We start from the raw sequence: 6,000 nt of genomic DNA, 5'->3' as shown, positions 1-6,000 counted from the left end.
TGCTTTTGATCCAGGCAGTGAACAAATACGATATACTTCCAAGTCAGAATGATGAGTGACTTGGAGGGGAATATGCAGCTAGTGGCATTCCAATGTCTCTACTGACCTTGTCTTTCTAGGTTACAGAAGTTGCATGTTTTGAAAGAGCCTTGGTGAGCTGCTGCATTGCATCGCCACACAATGCTGCCTCAGTGCATCAATGATGGAGGTAGCAAATGTTGAGGTTGGCAGATAGTGAGGCCAATTGAATGGAATGATTTGCCTTTGTCAAGCTTCTTAAATGTCATTGAATCCTGGCACTCATCCTGGCAAGTGGGGAGAATTCCATCAAACTTTTTTCTTGGACTACTGGACAAGTTTTAGGGAGTCAGGAGGTGAGTTACTTACTGCAGGATTCCTAGCCTCTGAACTGGTTTTATTGTCAATGTATTCAATGAAGTGCCATAAAAACAGAAAATGCTAATTATTTCAGATTTCCAGTATTTGTTGTATTTTGCTTTAATCTGTCATTATGTTACACTTTTACTTGACATTAGCAGTGGCTTTCTGATAACCTCCCACCTGTTTTCTTGACTGTCCCAGGACTACAACAATTTGAAGCAGAACTTTACTCAAACTGCAATGGCATTGAGAATTTTAGTACCATTAATATAAAAATAACGTCAGTTGATTTTTCTTGGTCATTAGTGTGACAAACAGAAACCAATAGTTGACGATAACAGCCCAGATGTATTTTGCTTATACTGTGAGTTAAAAACCAAACAGAACAGATTTTGATTGCCCAATTATTGGATCATATTTATTTATTTAGCTGCCTTGGTTAAGAGAAATCTTATTTATTATCCTGCAACAACAGTTACTTTGCTGTCATTGGACAAAGCAGCACTCTAACAGGGAACGTTACAGTTCTATAAGACTCTTAAAATGAGGTAAAACAATTGTAGCTTTAATCAGAATTAATATAGAAGAAAAATCCACAAGGTTAAGGATGAGCCTTCATAAAAACTGAATAAGAACTCAACTGAAATGCTTTGTTTTACACAATAGGGATGATATATACCATTCAGAAAATGAAAATTGACAAAATTGCTGTATGGTACATGGAAATTGAAAAAAAGTGTAAGATTGGAGATTTTTGTTAGAAAATTACAAATTCAGGACAGCCTTATGAGCAAAGATTGGACAGGCTGGACTTGTTTCACTAGAGTTTAGAAGAGTGAGAGATGATTTGATTCAAGCTTGAAAGATTCTGAAGGTTTATGACACTGGATGTGGAAATGTCACTTATTCTTGTGCGTGAGTCCAGAACTAAGAGATCTTGTGATAATAGGTACAGAGATAGGGGAAATCTTTCTCTTGGAGGGTTGTGTGACTTTAGAACCCCTTGCCTCAGAAGGTGGTGGAGGTGGACTCATTGAATATTTTTAGAACCGAGTGGCTAGATTCTTGTTAGTCAGGGGAATCAACAACTATCGGGAGAGGATGGGAATGTAGGATTTGTTCATTAAACACATGTTGTTGAATGGTGGAGCAGGCTCCAGGGAAGTTTTAAAGTAGATTGGCAAGCGGTTGGGATCCTCAACAGCAGGAAGGTAATCATGAGATTGGAAGGTGATACAGTAATCAGAAATAGCAAGTTGAAGAGACAGGTCAGGCTGGAACAGGACAGGGAGAGAGGAATGACTGTTGGATTAAATGGCATCTATTTCAATGCAAGAAGGCATACGAGTAAGGCCAGTGAACTCAGGGCATGGATAGGTATATGGGGCTGGGATATTATAGCCGTTATAGAAACATGGCTAAGGGAGAGACAGGACTGGCAGCTTAATGTGCCAGGCCACATGTGCTTTAGGTGGGATAGACATGGAGGAAAGAGGGAAGGGGGAATTGCATTTTTGATAAAGCGGAAAATCACAGCAGTAGCCAGAGGTGAAATAACTGAGGGGTCATCCAGTGAGGCTTTGTGGGTGGAACAAAGAAATAAGAAGGGTTTGGTGACATTAGTGGGTTGTACAATAGGCCCTCACATAGTCAACAGGAATTAGAGGGACAAATATGCAGAATATGGAGGGAGATTGCAAAGACTTGCAAGAGAAATATGGTTGTCATAGTGGGGAATTCTAATTTTGCTCACATTGACTGGGTTTGCCATCGTGTTAAAGGCTTGGATGGGGTGGAATTTGTTAAATGTGTTCAGGAAAATTTCCTCAAGCAGCACATAGAGGGTCCTACTTGGGAAGGGGCAAAAATGGACCTACTCTTGGGATATAGGGCAGAACACTGACTAAGGTGACAGCGGGAGAGCACTTTGGGATCAGTGATTATAGCTTTATTAATTTTAAAATAGATATGGAGAAGGACGAAACTGATCTACAGGCTCCAGTTCAAAACTGGGGCAAGGTGAATTTTGATGGAAGTTGACAGGAGCTTGCAGAGGTTGATTGGAGTAGTTTGCAGGTAAGGGGACTTCTGGCAAGTAGGAAGCCTTTAAAAGAGTGATGGCTCGAGTTCAGGTCTTTACGTTCTGGTGAGGGTGCAGAACAAGGTTGGCAGGAGTAGGGTTTGACTAGAAAATAGGAGGAGGCATGGCTCAGGTACATGCAACTGGGATCCAGGGAATCCCCGGCGGTACGTAGGAGATATGGGAGCTTACTGAAGAAGGAAATCAGGAAGCTACAAAGGTGTCACGAGATAGCTTTGGATGAAAAGATTAGAGTGAATCCAAAGAAATGTTTCAAGTATATTAGAGGAAAAAGAATAATTAGAGAGAGAATAGGACCCCTTGTGTTACATGTGGAACTGCAGGAAATCGGCAGCAACCTCAATGAGTATTTTCCTTCAGTGTTTACCATGGAGAAAGGACATGAAGACTTGAGAACTTGGGGAAATTAGTGGCAATATCATGCAGACAGTCCATGTCATTGTAGAGGAGGTATTGGGAATATTAGAATGTATGAAGATGGATAAATCTCCTGGTCCTGATCAGATATATTCAAGAACCCTGCAAGAGGCTAGAGAATAAATTATGGGGGCCTTGGCTGATATATTTGCAGCATTGTTAGCCACCAGTGAGGTCCCAGTAGACTGGAGGGTAGTGAATGTTGTGCCCTTACACATGAGGGGCTGCAAAGAAAATCCTTGGAATTATAGACCAATAAACTTAACATCTGTGGTAGGTAAGTAACTTGAAAAGGTTCTGAGAGATAAGATACACATGCATTTGGAAAGAGTTCTTTGATGAAGTGACCAGGAAGTGTGATGAGAGCCAGGCAGTGGATGTAGTCTACATGGATTTTAGTAAGGCCTTTGATAAGGTTCCACATGGTAGGCTGCTCTGGAGGGTTAGATTGCATGGAATCCAGGGAGAGCTGGCAAATTGAATATACAATTGGCTTGATGGTAGGAAGCAGAGAGTAATAGTGGAAGGATGCTTGTCGGACTGAAGACCTGTGAATAGTGGTGTGCCTCAGGGGCCATTGCTAGGACCATTGTTGTTTGTTATCCTTATCAATGATTTGAATGAAAATGTTCAAGGCACGATTAGTAAGTTTGCATATGACACTAAAATAGGTGGTGTTGAGGACAGTGAGGAAGGTTATTAGAAATTGCAGCAGAATCGTGATCAACTGGGGAAGTGGGCTAAGAAATGGCAAATAGAGTTTCATATAGTTAAATGTGAGGTATTGCATTTTGGAAAGCCAAATCAAGGTAGGAGTTTCATGTGAATGGTAGGGCCTTAAAGAGTGTAGTAGAACAGGGGACCTTGGAGTTCAGGTGCATAGTTCTCTGAAAGTGGAGTCATAGGTAGACAGGGCAATGTAAAAGGCTTTTGGCACACTGGCTTTATTCAGTCAGCGCATTGCATTTAGAAGATGGGAATTTATGTTGCAGTTGTACAGGATGTTGGTGAGGCCACTGTTGGAATATTGTAATGTATTGTATTCGGTTTTGGTCCTTGCTGTAGGAAGGATGTTATTAAACTGGTAAGAGTGTAAAAGAACTTTACAAGGTTGTTGCCAGGACTCAAGGGACTGAGTTATACAGAGAGTTTGGACAAGCTAGATCTTTTTTCTTTAGAACAAAGGAAACTGAGGGGGGATTTTATAGAATTGTATAAGATCATGAGAGGCATAGATAGGGTGAATACATTCAGTCTTTTTCCCAGGGTTGGGGAATTGAGGGCTAGAGGGCATCAGTTCAAGGTAAGAGGGAAAAAGTAAATGGGAACCTAAGAGGGAAAAAGTAAATGGGAACCTGAGAGGCAACTTTTTTTCACACAGAAGGTTGTATGCAAACGGAATGAGCTGCAGTGGAAGTGGTTGAGGCAGGTACATTAACAACATTTAAAAGGTATTTGGACGAATATATGGACAGGAAAGGTTTAGAAGGTTATGGGCCAAGTGCAGGGAAATGGGGTTAGTGTGGATGGATATTTTGGTTGGCACACACCAGTTTGGGTCAAAGGCACATTTCCATGCCGTAGGACTCTATGACTCTAAATGGCCTACTTCTGCTTCTAATTTGTATGTTTGCATGTATGTTAATGCCATCATCTGAAGCTTCTGGCCTAATATCCAGCAGCCCCACATGGTGGTGTCGCCCACCTGTATCTTCACAGCATACCATCTTTCCTAAATCAGCTTTAGCAAGTTTTGAGAAGATTTGTAGCTCAGGTTGAATTTCTGGATGTGAGTTTGCTCGCTGAGCTGGAAGGTTAGTTTTCAGATGTTTCGTCACCTTTTTTTTTAATTTGAAAAAATATACTTTATTCATAGAATGTACAAAAAAATAAAACATTTATACACCTACCCAGTCATGCAAGCCACTCCGGGTTACCCGGGGGTACGTACACCAACTAAAGGGAAAAAAAAACAAAACAGAGAGAAAAAAAAACAAAGCAAAGAAACCGCCCCAGCAGTCGTCACCCCGCACAGTCCCAGTTGGCCCCCTGACCAGTTGGGGAAGGCGCCAGCTGGGCCCAGTTACCAGATAGGATTCTTTTCCCTTTTCTGGACGAGGGGGCTCATACGGTGGTCTTTCCCCACCGCGCCTTGGCGGCGGCTGCCCCAAGCTTTAGCGCGTCCCTCAGCACGTAGCCCTGGACCTTGGAGTGCGCCAGTCTGCAACACTCGGTCGGGGTCAGTTCTTTCAGCTGGCAGACCAGCAAGTTGCGGGCAGACCAAAGAGCGTCTTTCACCACATTGATGGTCCTCCAGGCGCAGCTGATGTTGGTCTCGGTGTGCGTCCCCGGAAACAGCCCGTAGAGCACGGAGTCCCGCGTCACGGAGCTGCTCGGGACGAACCTCGACAAATACCACTGCATCCCACTCCAGACCTCCTGCGCATAGGCACACTCCAGAAGGAGGTGATCAACAGTCTCGTCCCCCCCGCAGCCACCTCGAGGGCAGCGTGCGGTGGTGCAGAGATTCCGGGCATGCATAAAGGATCTCACTGGCAGAGCCCCTCTCACCACCAGCCAAGCAATGTCCTTGTGCTTGTTTGAAAGTTCTGGCGATGAGGCATTCTGCCAAACGACTTTGGCAGTCTGCATGGGGAACCACACGACGGGATCCACCCTCTCCTTTTCCCGAAGGGTCCTGAGGATACTACGTGCTGACCACTGCCTGACGGCCTTGTGGTCAAAGGTGTTTCCTTTCAAAAATTTCTCCACGAAGGACAGGTGGTACGGAACGGTCCAACTACTTGGAGCGTTCCGCGGCAACGAGGCCAGGCCCATCCTTCGCAACACCGGGGACAGGTAGAACCTCAGTAAGTAGTGACACTTGGTGTTTGCGTACTGAGGATCTACGCACAGCTTGATGCAGCCACACACAAAGGTAGCCGTCAGGGCGAGGGTGGCGTTCGGTACGCCCTTTCCCCCATTTCCCAGGTCTTTGTACATGGTATCTCTGCGGACCCGGTCCATCCTCGACCCCCAAATGAAGTGGAAGATGGCCCGGGTGACCGCAGCGGCGCAGGTCCAGGTAATAGGCCAGGCCT

This window comes from Stegostoma tigrinum, chromosome 4 (genome assembly GCF_030684315.1).
Source record: "Stegostoma tigrinum isolate sSteTig4 chromosome 4, sSteTig4.hap1, whole genome shotgun sequence".
NCBI lineage: Eukaryota > Metazoa > Chordata > Chondrichthyes > Orectolobiformes > Stegostomatidae > Stegostoma > Stegostoma tigrinum.
The sequence above is the reverse complement of the archived record's forward strand: the minus strand, read 5'-3'. Positions refer to the sequence as shown.